We start from the raw sequence: 15,006 nt of genomic DNA on the forward strand, positions 1-15,006 counted from the left end.
ATCTTTTATGCATTTTGTCCTTAATAATTCTTCATACATTTTTAAATTTCTTCATATTCTATAGAGTGGGTATCCAACATTTATGAGAAATGAGTTTAGATGTATTGCAGAAAGATCGAGTCCTGGGCAGGTGCCATCAATAATGGCCAGCTCCAGAATGAAGCACGTGTACCTCTGTGATAATGATGTCATACCCACCATGCCACTGAGAAGTAACACTTCCAGGAGTCAAAGAGAATGCATGTCAGACTAATTATATTACAAAGACAGCTGAGGACCTAGAGTTGTGAGGAAAAGAAATAACTTGTGAGGAAAAAGACCTACAGGAAAGCCAGAAAATCAATGCTTAATGCTCTGTCAGCCTGTCAAAAGTATTTTTGGCACCAAGAGTACTGTCCATTATTAAGGAATAGAGGTAATGACGTATTTGTATGAGTGCTGGCATCCTTCTCCACCTACACACTTGAGCAGCCTTGAAAGAAGAGGTTTCTAAGTGAATTGTAAAAGCTCTCTAAGATGGATTATTTTTGCTGTAATGATAGCTAACATTTACTTATTGCTTATTGTGTACCAGTATCTGTTCTATGTTCTTTCCACCCATTAACTCATTTAATCCTTACAACAATTCCAATAAGTACTTTCCATTATTATTCCATTATCCATATTTTACAGACAGAATAAAGGAGGCACAGAGAAGTTATACAAATTGTCCTGGCACAAAAAACTGATAAGACTTAAGCCCAGGAGTACTGGCCTAAGAAGATATTAGGTTGGTACAAAAGTAATTCTGGGTTTTGCATTGTTGGAATTTGCCGTTTGATATTGGAATCCATTCTTAAATAAATGTGGTTATGTTATACATCATTTTAACGGGCATTTCTTACTTTATGTTTTTTTGCTGCTTATTTTATGTTTATTTTAGACTATGGAAATGATGTTGGAGAAAAAGCAAATTTGAGCGATTTTCTTATTTGAGTTCAAAATGGGTCTTAAAGCAGTGGGGACAACTGGCAACATAACAATGCATTTGGCCTGGGAACTGCTAACCAACTCTTAGTTCAATGGCGGTTCAAGAAGTTTTGCAAAGGAGACAATAGCCTTGAAGATAAGGAGCATAGTGGCTGGCCATCAGAAGTTGACAACGACCAATTGAGAGCAATATTTGAAGCTGATCCTCTTACAACTACACGAGAAGTTGCCAAAGAACTCAGTGTCGACCTTCCTATGGTTGTTCGGCATTTGAAGCAAATTGGAAAGGTGAAAAAGCTCCATACATGGGTGCTGCATGAGCTGAGTGAGAAGAAAAAAATTGTCATTTTGAAGTTTTGTCTTCTCTTGTTCTTCACAACGGTGAACTATCTCATGATTGGATTGTGACGTACGACGAAAAGTAGATTTTATATGACAATGGGCAATGACCAGCTCAGTGGTTGGACTGAGAAGACACTCCAAAGCACTTCCAAAAGCCAAATTTGCACCACAAAAAAAGGTCATGATCACTGTTGGGTGGTCTGCTGCCACTCCGATCCACTACAGCTTTCTGAATCCTGGCAAAACCATTACATCTGAGAAGTGTGCTCAGCAAATAGATGAGATGCACTGAAAACTGCAATGCCTGCAGCTGGCATTGGTCAACAGAAAGGGTCCAGTTCTTCTCCCAACCGCGTGTTGCAAAACTAATGCTTCAAAAGTTGAACGAAGTTTTGCCTCATCTGCCATATTTGCCTGATCTCTCACCAACTGATCACCACTTTTTTAAGCATCTCGACAGCACAACTTTTTGCAGGGAAAATGCTTCCACAACCAGCAGGATGCAGAAAATGCTTTCCAAGGGTTCATTTAATCCTGAACCATAGATTGTTAGCTACAGGAATAAACAAACTTATTTCTCACTGGCAAAAATTTGTTGATTATAATGGTTCCTATTTTGATTAATAAAGATGTGTTTGAGCCTAGTTATAATGATTTAAAATTCACGGTCTGAAACCGCAATTACTTTTGCACTAGCCTAGTAAGTAAGTGTGTACCTGTGTGTGTGTGTGTATTTAATATATATTTGTATATATAACTCATAGTGTGTGTGTTTGTGTAGTTTCCCTGTTGGTGTCTTTCCTAATCTAGTGAAACCTTGCCTGTGTTCCCCTCTAACTATGGCCCAACTTCTTATTATCTGTTTACAAAACTTGGAGAACTGCACTGGCTATAGCTAATTTTCTTACCTCACATGTTTATTCCAGCCCACTGGAAACTTACTTTATTTATTTCTCATGTTGTATTAACATAGTTCTCTATAAGACCACCAACAGCCTTCCAGATGCCATGAAGACTTTTAAGACATTGTACTATTGGAGCTCTTTGTAGCTTTTAAAACAGTAACTTCTTTCAAGATATTCTCTACTATTTAGTTTCTATATTGCTGAGCACCCTTGTTTCTTTTTGTATTTTTATAATACTTCTTTCTCTATCTGCTTAATACTTTCTTCCACTTGGGACCCTTAACATTGATATTCTCCAGATTTTCATTCTCATCCCATCATTCTTCTCACTTTACACATTTTCCAAGTCTAACATCATCATTTTTGAAGTTTTTGTCTATCACCTTTATGTGATAATTCTTCAGCCTGTACTTTCCAAAACTGGACATAAGTCTATTCAGACTTTTATATCCACCTGTCAACTGCATGTGTTCTGAATGGCTGATAAGCACCTTAAATTTAACATGTGTAAAGCTCAACTCATTATATTTTCCCAAAACTTGCTTTTTCTTCTGTGTACTTTATCTCAGTTAATAGTACCATGCTCCATCCTTCACTAGCTAGAATATTAGTATCATTTTCATTTTCTCACTTTCCCATCCCCACATGGCATTAGTTTTCAAGACCTTCTTATTTTATTTCCTAAATATTACCCAAGTCTTGTATAAATGATGACACTTTAGGTTCTAAGTAACTGAAACAAAACTCAGCAAGACCTTCTTATTTTATTTCCTAAATATTACCCAAGTCTTGTATAAATGATGACACTTTAGGTTCTAAGTAACTGAAACAAAACTCAGCTTCAATTTCTCTTAGGCAAAAGGGAAACTATAGGCTTATGTCGCCTTGATTGGGGGAAATATAATTGGGAGAGAAGGGAATTAATGCTATCAGGTGTCTCTTAATTTCTCAGTCTCTCTCATATTACCCCCACACTGTGTTCTGCCTTTCTCTGTGTGTTGGCTGTATATCCTTCCTGGAAATTGCAGAGTTACAGCTTCATATAGAGATGAAAGGGTCCTTCTTCTTTTAATGCCAATCCTAGAACTGATTTTTATTGACCCATCTAGTGTTATGTCTCCCCTGCTTGGCCCCAGTTAGTGTGGTGGGCTGGAGGATAAGAAGATAGAAGGAACTGACAGATTTGATCCATCCACATAGTAGCCCCTGTTAGAACCACACTGTTGGCATGGTGGAGGGCAAGTATTTAACCCCTAAATGGAGAAGTTGGTTTTATCAGAAGAATCAGAGAAAGGGGTGCTGCACAGGAAATCCTACACGTCCATTACAAATTAATTTCTCCCTCTCTAACCTTATGCTTCTCTTGTCTTTCTTTTCGCAACTAAAGTACCATTAGAACTTTCTTTCTTAACTGCCTGAGTCCAAGTCTTTTCCTCTCTAAATATATTAACACAGAGATCTGATTTCATATAAATGAATAAATAAGATTTGTGTGTGTGAAATCATTACCCATCTACACAACACTCTTCCAATGGCTCCATTCACTTCCTGGTTAAAGTGCATATTTCTTCTTCCTCCAAGAAGCCTAGACTCATACTTAGCAATTCAATCTGAAGAAGAGCTTTCATTTCAGGTCCAATATTTTACCCTGTAGTAATATCAATAGGTTTTGTTTGTACTGAACACAATTAATTTTTCCTTTGTTTCTGCTTCTCAGATTAGTTTGCCCTTCTGTCTTTCTGCTATGACTGATTCCTTACTCTCTCTGCCCAACTCCTATTCAGTCTTTAATGTTCAGTTCTTATATAAATCACCCAGGAGAGCTCTCTAATAGGTGTTGAACTTCCTCAATAATTTGTGCATATTTGTATCTTTGCAAACAAATGCTTATGTTTTTACCTTCTCCACTCAAATGCAAGCTCCTGAGAACAAGAACTAAATTAAATTATCTTGAGATCCCTCATACAACAACATTGTCTGGTGAATGATAATCACTCTAGAAATACCATGAAAATGAAGTTAAGAATGGAAATACCACAAACTCAATCGATCATATGACTTATTATTTCTGAGCTACCTGGAAAAATTCTACTCTAACACATTTATAAATCACATTTTTTACTTATGTGAAACTATGTTACTTTTTAAAAATTATACCCGTTGTATCTGAGGTTCAATTTAAAGACCTTTTGTTTAATTATCTGTTTTGAAAATTAGATGAACTGATTATTTTGATTTTTTAAATAAGTGGATGATTTCCAGAATCATATGCTAGTCTATATTTTCCAACAGAGCATATTGGCCAAAATAAAATTTTTCTTTGATTCTGAAACTTATACTATCCCAGCAACACCATAATTTTGTCACTTATATGATGCTTTTGTCACTTATACAATATTTGAAGAAGGTTTTGGATTTTAGGTTGGATCTCTACTAACCCTGGAATTCTTTAAAAATGAATACTTTGGCCTGGCATGGTGTCTCACACCTGTTATCCCAGAAATTTGAGAGGCTGAGGCAGAAGGATCACTTGAGGCTAGGAGTTTGAGACCAGCCTGGACAGCATAGTGAGAACCTGTCTGTACAAAAACTTTTTAAAAATTAGCTGGATGTGATGGTGCCTGCCTGTAGTTCTAGCTACTTGGGAGGCTGGGGTGGGAGAATTGCTTGAGCTCAGAAGGTCCAGGATACAGTGAGTGAAATCCTTCCTCTAAATAAATAAATAAATAAATATCTTTATCAACCTATATTAGTGCAATCTGTTCCATAGCTTTATTTGTCTAAACTGATCACTCTATTTTTCCTTTTTTAAAATAATGCTTACCTTTTCCTTCACTTGCTTCATGGAAAACTTTCTCAGTCTCCTTGGCTGCTCCATTCATTCATTCAACAATTACTTCCTGGGTCCTTCCTGGGAGCTGTCTGTCTCAGTCCCCCTGCTCACCAGCCACTTTCTCCCATATGTCTCTCTTGTTTACTCCCATGAAGCCATGTTGTGCTGAACAGGGACTTCTCTTCTGAGCTCCAAAACCATATATCCATTTGTTTGCTTTATATCATGGATTTCAATTGCTACCTCTGACTCAGCATATTCCAAACTGAACATAGGTTTTCCTCCCCAGTTTTTGCTTTCTTTTCAGTGAATGTCACCATTACTCATGAGATATACAAGCCCAAACACTGGGAATAAGTCTTATCTTTTTCCTGTCCTTCATCATCCTATCAATCACCAAATCACATTGACCTTGCCTACTTGATAGCTATGTAATCATTCCTTATTTTTATCTCTACTACCACGATCATAGTCTCAGTCACCATTATCTTATTTTTTTGCACTACTCTAATTCACTAGTAAAGAGTCCCTAGCATCTATTTTTGCTCATCTCCAATCTATTATTCACATGTTTACCCAGTGATCTATTAAATAAACATTCATTTGATCATGTTGCTCTCATGCTTAAAACTCTAAATAATTTCCCATTACTTTTAGGACAAGATTCAAAATATTTAAAATGGCCCACAAAATCTTACCTTCCTTTCCAAGCAATTATTATTTCTCTTCTGCATCTGGCTCTATGCATCAATCATGAAAACTTCCTTTTGTTTCTCAAAGAATGCTCTTTCTCACCTCAAGCCCTTTGTACACATTTTAAAATTGCATTTCTGTTCATATTAAGGCAGAAATAAATTATCCACATGGCTAGAAAACTAAAGCAGCACAAAAATCTGTAAAATAAAAAAACTAAAAGCTTTCCTCTCACTCCTCCATGTCACTCTTCTCCAAATAACCAATGTCATTTGCCTCTTGTATATTTTCCTAAAGTGTGTGTGTGTGTGTGTGTGTGTGTGTGTATTTTGGGAGACGTGGGAGAAACGGGTGTGCTCTATACTCTGCAATATAGTACAATGATTAAAATACAAATTTAGGAACTTGTCTGCCTGAATTCGAATCCCATTGTCTCGGGATGTTTAGGGTGTTGGTTTTCCTGCCAGAAACCTCTGTGGCCAGTGGTGCCTTTGCCCAAGTTTTCGCTGAGGCCTGCTGGGCTCATTCTGCCCATTTGGCCTGGCAGGCTGCACTCAACTCATGCTACCAGCCCAGATCCCACAACTGCTAAGGGTGAGCCAGGCGCAGAGTGGCAAGCAGTGTGTGAGCAAGCATGGGGTCCAGCCATTGTGCACAGCCAGGCATGCCAGCTGCAGTGGGGTGGGCAGCTGCAGGCACTGGAACAGGTGCCGGCTCCCTGCAAGGCTGCGGCTGGACCAGGCATACCACAAGTGGCTACCACTGCAGGCACCAGGGAATGTGGTGGCACCCAGAAGCTTGGAGTTGCCAGGAATTGCAGAGCCCCAAAGAGGGAGTCATAGCCCTGGCTCAGGGAGTTCCTAGGTCTGGGGTCACCGAAGGGCTGCAGTTCTTCTCTTCTTCTCATCACCTGCAACATGGCAAGCAGGGAGTGTGTTTCAGCCCTGTTTGTGTTACAGCTCTTTCAGTCCCACCATTTGGCAGGTCCTGAGTTCTTGTCCTGCGTCCAGGAGGAATGAGGTATGCGGACAACTGGAGGGTGAGCAAGGTGGAGAGGTGCCTCATTGAATGACAGAACGGCTCTCAGGAGACCTGAAGTGGGTAGTTCCTTTCCACAGGCAGGTCATCCCAATAAGCACCCAGCTCTCAGCAGAGAGGATACCCATAGTGGGTATCTCCTTTCTGCAGGCAGATAGTCCCAAGTGTCCAGCTCTCAGTGGAGGGAGACCCAGAATGGGTAGCTCCTTTCCACAGGCAGGTCATCCAATGAGTGTCCAGCTCTCAGAGAAGAGGGGACCCAGAATGGGTAGCTCCTTTCCACAGGCAGGTCACCCCAACAAGTTGGGGAGACCCAAAATGGGTAGCTCCTTCCTGCAGCCAGTAGTCTCAATGTCTGTGTGAGTCTGACTGAGTCCAGGATTTTTATGGGCTCAGAAGGGAGAAAGTGCATGCTGATTGGTCAATGGGTGGCCATGGGCAGGCCCAGAGAAAGCATCATAAGTTCTCATTCTGGGCTGTGGACTCTACCTGGAACTGACAGCTCAGCCTCCAGGCTTCAGGCCATCCCTGGCTTGAAGAGACCAGGGACCCACCGCTTTCTGCCCAGGAACCCGTCTGCCTCCTGCCATCAACATGTTGTCCATGGTGTCCAAGCTGTTCATGCCAAGGGATGCCTACAGGCCCATGCTGAGCTGCTCTCAGCATCACTCCAGGCCTCTCTCCCACAGTCATCAGTGCCTGTAGTTAGGAGGGGACTGAGGAAGTGGGGGGGCTGGCATGTCAGCACCACCCTGAATGCATGCACACTCAGCTGGGTTGTGACAGCACCCAGGCTCGGCCACAAATTTGCTCCAAAATTGGAGTGGGCATTGGAAGCAGGGAGAGGTCAGGGAGCAGGAGAAGGCACTTCTGATCCTGTGAGGGCAAGGGGGGTTTCCCGGGCTCCCAAGAGTGCAAGGATGCCCAGGTCAGGAGCCGTGGCTGGGTGGCTGCAGCTGCACCCAGAAGCTTGGGGCTCCCACCGTGCCAACTCAGTAGAGGGCGTGGCTCCCACCTGTCCCTGCCTCCCACCAGCTCCATAGAGAGCACAGCCCTGGATGCCCTTCCCCTGCTGCAACTGGCATCTCTGCAGTGGCTGCTCCAGACAGGCTGCTGGGAGCATCACCATCTCTGCCACAAACTTGGCTTGTGACCTTAGGAGCAAGTTACTTATTCATTCTGGGTCTTAATTTCTTTATCTGTAAAATGAGAAATCAGTGGGCTCTGCTTTATAAGTTGTGAATTAAATGAATATATATACACACACACACACACACAAAAATACACAGAGCCACATGTAGCTGATGCTGATTCTGCCCATAGCTGAGTATATTTATTTTGTTAATGTACACTAAACTTCAAAAATATCTATAGAATAAACACATGGGCCTAACATTTCTACTGCAAGATGGTCCCAAATCCAAATCCCATTTATCACTGAGCCTCCAAAGGCTCAGTCTAACTGGTGGTTATATTCTGGGTTAGCTAACAATCAGAAAGGTCTGGACATTTCCTTTACCAGCAATGTATACTTACTTTAGCAAATAGGTACATGTCCTTTTGAGAAAGGAAAATGGAAACATTATAAAACATATTATTGATGCTGCTATTATGGCGTTTTCTCAAAGTGGCTGGTCCTCCCCTTCATTTGTGAACTTTGAGTCTAAGAACTGTCCCAGGACTCAGTAACTGTCTACTTACTAAGAGGCTTTGGGGATTTATTATTGTGGGTCGAGTCGGTTCTCTGCTCACCAGGTGAATTACATGTCCCAGACAGAATCTTGGTGAAATCCTATGATCCACTTAGGAAGCCTATGATCAATTAGCCACTACCTATGATTTCTGTAGATAAGACCATTATGAGAATTACTTTGGCTCTGCTGCTTGTTATGGTAACTACACCCCTTCTGCCATGCTGAGATTCCTGCAGTGTCTCCCACTAGCTTCTTCAACCTGTAAAAAACCTGCCACTTCACACTTTTTAAGCACTTTGGTGCTTTTCTCACCAGTGCATTTATCATGAAGACATAAGTTTCTGTCAACCCCTTTGAGGGGACACAGGGAGTGGGTTCATTGGTCACATATGGCACATGTGATCTAAGACTTAGAGTGCCTTCCTTTGCCATACACTGATTATTTTTCTCATATCAACTTTATTCAGTGTGGATCACCATTGAATATAGTTTTTAGTCAACTGAGTGTTACTGCTGTTCAAGCTGTCATGATGAATTCCAAATCTCTGATGAATTCATATATATTGATGAATCTGACTGATGTAAAATTATATGTTGCACCTTGGTCTAGCACTTTGGAATTCTATTGTCTCAGATATTCTCTATGTTTTGTCTAGAAAAATTATCAAAGTTTTGCAATTCCTTTGCTAGTAAGCTTTCTCTTTCAAGGTACAATTTGTGTTTATGACCAAGAGCCACATAGGGATTGATTCTACTTACAGGTCTAGGAATTTTAAAGATGGTGGTGGTAAGGCATAAAAAGACTTAACTTCCCATTACATTGTCTTCAAGCAAAGGAGGAACAAATTCTACAATAGACTGGAGATAAGGTGTTGCTTCTGCTAGCGAAGCATTCTCAGTGGAATCTAGGAATTTTGGATAGTCTGAGTCATCTAAAACTCTCCCATTTCAATTAATGGAGACCCATTCTTTCCCAAAGAATGTCTTAATTTTCCAAAGGAGACTTAGTGAGTCTGTGAATTCATTCTAGGTTACCTCATGTGGCAAATTATCTATTCCTTCCCTTGTGCACCATGGGCTACCCAAATCCTGTCCCTAGTGCTAGTTAGTTTTCGAAGCCATCAGCACCTATCTAATCCAATCTTAGTTTTCCTTAGTTCCATGAAGTGTGTTGCCCACACATTTTTTGATAGCCATTTCTGGATTACTCAAAGCTCTTAGTTTTATACAACAAAAGTTGAACCTGGGTGTTATTTTAAACATGATTTTTCCTTTTATTATATTTTGCATTGGGTTACTTTTTGATCCAACCTATTGATTTTTGTAGCTCTTTGTTTTAGCTGCTATTCCAACATGCAATTATTATATGTGCAAACATTGGTAGTTTTCTCTTCCCCTTCAGTGTTTATGTCTCATTCATTTCTCTTGTATATTTTCTTTTGCTAATGTTTACAAAACAATTTATTTAACGGATGTACATAATGGAGGTATTAGTGGGCATTCTTGTAGTGTTTGTGCCTTCTACAATTGGCTCACTATTAAGTTTATTGATGCTGACTTTTGGATTGAGGGAGATACATATGCAATAATAATTATAATGATTTCAAGGGTATCTATACTTACTCTACTAAAGATGTTTATGAAGTACAGGCATACCTCATCTTATTGTGCCTGACTTTATTGCACTTCTCAGATAACATATATATATATATATATATATATATGTTATCTGAGATACACACACACACACACACACACAGAGTCTTGCTCTGTCACCTGGGCTGGAGTACAGTGGTGCAATCTCGGCTCACTGCAACCTCTGCTTCCAGGGTTCAAGCAATTCTCCTGCCTCAGCCTCTCGAGTAGCTGTTATTACAGGTGCCTGCCACCACGCCTGGCTAATTTTTGTATTTTTAATAGAGACAGGGTTTCACCATGTTGTCCAGGCTTGTCTTGAACTCCTGACCTCAAGTGATCCACCTGCCTCTGCCTTCCAAAATGTTGGGATTACAGGCGTGAGCTACCATACCTGGTGATCCAATATTTTTTTCAAATTAAAGATTTGCAGCAACCCTGCATTGAGCAAGTCTGTCAGCACTATTTTACAAAAGCATGTGCTCTGTATCATACTTTGATAATCCTCATAATATTTCAGGATTTTTAATATTGTTATATCTGTTATGGTGCTCTGTGACCAATTATCTTTGATGTTACTATTGTAATTGGGGGACATGACAAACTGTGTTAATATTAAATGGTGAACTAATCAATACATGTATATGTTCTGACTGCTCTACCAGCTGTTCCCCTATCTCTTTCCTGCTCCTTGGATGTCCCTATTCCTAGATAAAAAATATTGAAATTGGGTCATTTAATAACCTTATGATGGGAAAAAATGAAAGATAGGAGGCAGAACTAACTTCCAGCTCCCATTCTGACAGACAGAGTGGTGTGTAGAGACTCACATTGTGAATTTCCGCTCCAAGAACCACACAGGAACATACCAGGAAAGCCAACAGAATCCATAGACCTTTTGAAAGGGTGGATTGTCACTGCAGGCTCTATGGGACAGCGAGGAACTGTGAGTCGGCTTACTTTCTCAGCTGGGAGGCTCGTAGTCTGGGGCAAATTCTCAGCCTTGCTCACCAGCTGCCTGGAAATAAACTTGGTGCTGTTGAGGGGGCATGGTGGGAGTGAGACCTGCCTTTCACGGTGTGAGCTCTGTGGGAGCTGGGTGAGGCCTGTGGCTGCCAGCTTTTCCCACTTCACTGGCAACCTGTGTGATGCAGCAGAGGCAGCTATAATCCCCCTGGGAACATAACTCCATTGGCCTGGGAACCACACCCACATCCCCCACAGCAGATGCAGCAAGGAGAGTCTGAGCTCAGACATGCCTAACACTGCCCCTACCTGATGGTCTTTCTCTAGCCACCCTGGTAGCTGAAGAGAAAGGACATAACCTCTTGGGAGCTCTATGGCCCTGCCTACAACCTGAGAAACCTGAATACGTATCCAAAGGCAACACTAGGGAAAATTTGTATCCTCCCTATACTACCGCAGCTGATGAGCTCTTGAAAGAGCCACCTCCTGGCTGGCCACCAACCAACACAAAACTGGTGCACTCAACAAAATACAACTAAGGACCCTCACAGAGTCCACTTCACTTTCCTGCTACCTCCACCAGAGCAGGTGCTGGTACCCATGGTTAAGAGACCTGAAGATGTATCACATCACAGGATTCTTTGCAGACACTCCCCAGTACCAGCCCAGAGCCTGGTAGCTCCACTGGGTGGCTAGACCCAGAAGAGAAATAACAATCACTCCAGTTTGGCTCTCAGAAAGCCCCATCCCTAAGGGATAGGAGAGAGCATCACATCAAGAGAGGAGCCCAAGGGACAAAAGAATCTGAAGAGCAGCCCTTGAGTCCCAGACCTTTCCTCTGACATAGCCTACCCAAATGAGAAGGAACCAGAAAAACAATTCTGGTAACACAACAAAACAAGGTTTTTTAACACCCCCCAAAAAATCACACTAGCTCATTAACAATGAATCCAAACCAAGATGAAATCTCTGAATTGCCAGAAAAATAATTCAGAAGGTTGATTATTATGCTAGTCAAGAAGGCACCAGAGAAAAGTGAAGCTCAGCTTAAAGAAATAAAAAAAAAAGGATATAGGATATGAATGGATAAATCTCCAGTGAAATAGATAGCATAGATTAAAAAAAATCACAACTTCTGGAAATGAAGGACACACTTAGAGAAATGCAAGATGCATGGGAAAGTCTCCACAACAGAATGAAACAGGTAGAAGAAAGAACTTCAGAGCTTGCAGACAAGGCTTTCAAATTAACCCAATCCAACAAAGGCAAAGAAAAAATAATTTAAAAAATGAATAAAGCCTCCAAGAAGTTTGGGATCATGTTAAATGACCAAACCTAAGAATAATTGGTGTTCCTGAGGAAGAACAGAAATCTAAAAGTTTGGAAAATGTATTTGAGGGAATAATCAAGGAAAATGTCCCTGACCTAGCTAGAGATCCAGACATCCAATACAAGAAGCTCAAAGAGTACCCAGGAAATTCATCCCAAAAAGATCATTGCCTGGGCACATAGTCATCAGCTTATCTAAAGTCAAGACAAAGGAAAGAATCTTAAAGCTGTGAGGCAAAAGCATCAGGTAATCTATAAAGGGAAACCTATCAGATTAACAGCAAATTTCTCAGCAGTAACTCTACAAGCTAGAAGGGATTAGGGTACTATCCTTAGCCTCCTTAAACAAAACAATTATCTGTCAAGAATTTTGTATCCAGTGAAACTAACCTTCATAAATGATGGGAAGATACAGTATTTTTCAGACAAAAAAATACTGAGAGAATTCACCACTACGAAGTCAGCACTACAAGAACTGCTAAAAGGAGCTCTAAATCTTGAAACAAATCCTCAAAGTACACCAAAATAGAATCTCCTTAAAGCATAAATCTCACAGGACCTATAAAACAATAACACAATGAAAAAAGAAAACAAGGTATACAGGTAACAAATAGCATGACGAATAGAATAGGACCTCACATCTCAATACTGACATTAAATTTAAATGGCCAAAATGCTCCACTTAAAAGATACAGAATGGCAGAATAGACAAGAATTCATGAACCAAGTATCTGCTGTCTTCAAGAGACTCATCTGACACATAAAGACTCACATAAACTTAAGGGAAAGGGGTGGAAAAAGATATTCCATGCAAATGGACACCAAAAGTGATCAGGAGGAACTAATCTTATATCCGACAAAACAAATTTAAAAGCAACAGCAGTTAAAAAAGACAAAGAGGGACATTATATAATAAAAAAAGACTAGCCCAACAGGAAAATATCACAAGCCTAAATATATATGCAAGTAACACTGGAGTTTCCAAATTTATAAAACAATTACTACTAGATCTAAAAAATGAGATAGATGTCAACACAGTAATAGTGGGGGACTTCAATACTCCACTGACAGCACTAGACAGGTCATCCAGACAGAAAGTCAACAAAGAAACAATGAACTTAAATGATACCTTAGAACAAATGGATTTAACAGATATTTACAGAACATTCTACCCAACAACTGTAGAATATACATTCTATTCATCAGCACATAGAACATTCTCCAAGATAGATCATATGGTAGGCCACAAAACAAGTCTCAACAAATTTAAGAAAATTAAAACTATAGCAAGTACTTTCTCAAACAACAGTGGAATAAAATTGAAAATCAACTCCAAAAGGAACCCTTAAAACTATGCAAATACATGGAAATTAAATAACTTGCTCCTCAATGATTGTTGGGTCGAAAATGAAATCAATAATGAGATTTAAAAATTCTTTGAACTGAACGATAATAGTGACACAACCTATCAAAACATCTGGGACACCAAAAGCGGTGCTAAGAGGAAAGTTCGTACATTAAATGCCTACATCGAAAAGTCTGAAAGAGCACAAATAGACAATCTAACATAAAATCACACCTCAAGGAGCTAAAGAAGCAAGAATGAACCAAACCCAAACCCAGCAGAGAAAAATAAATAACCAAGATCAGAGCAGAACTAAATGAAATTGAAACAAAAAAAATACAAAAGATAAATGAAATAAAAAGCTAGTTCTTCGAAAAGATAAATAGAATTGATAGACCATCAGCAAGATTAACCAAGAAAAGAAGAGAGAAGATCCAATTAAGCTCAATTAGAAATGAAATGGGGGCTATTACAACCAATACAACAGAAATACAAAAGATCATTCAAGGCTACTACAAACATCTTTACATGCATAAACTAGAAAACTTAGAGGAGATGGATAAATTCCTGGAAATATACAATCCTAGATTAAACCGGGAAGAAGCAGAAGCCCTGAATAGAGCAATAACAAGCAGCAAGATGGAAGTGGTAATTTAAAAGTTACCAAAAAAAAAAAAAGTCCAGGACCAGAAGAATTCACAGCTGAACTCTACCAGACATTCAAAGAAGAATTGGTGCCAATCTCAATGACACAATTCCAAAAGATAGAGAAAGAGGAAATCCTCCCTAGATCATTCTGTGAAGCCAGTATCACCCTAATACCAAAACAAGGAAAACACATTAAAAAAAAAAAAAGAAAAGAAAACTATAGACCAATATCCTGATGAAGATAGATGCAAAAATCCTCAACAAAATACTACCTAGACAAATCCAACACCATATCAAAAAGATAATCCACCATGATCAAATGGGTTTTCATATCAGGGATGCAGGGAGAGTTTGACATATGTAAGTCAATAAATGTGGTAGACCACATGAACAGAATTAAAAACAAAAATCACATGATTATCTCAATAGACACAGTAAAGGCATTTGACAAAATCCAGCATCTCTTTATGGTTAAAACCCTCAAAAAATCAGCATAAAAGGGACATAACTTAAGGTAATAAAAGCCATCTATGACAAAACCACAGCCAACATTATACCAAATAGGGAAAAGTAGAAAGCATTCCCCCTGAGAACTGGAAGAAGACAAGG

Source organism: Pan troglodytes, chromosome 2, assembly GCF_028858775.2.
Source record: "Pan troglodytes isolate AG18354 chromosome 2, NHGRI_mPanTro3-v2.0_pri, whole genome shotgun sequence".
Classification (NCBI taxonomy): Eukaryota; Metazoa; Chordata; class Mammalia; order Primates; family Hominidae; genus Pan; species Pan troglodytes.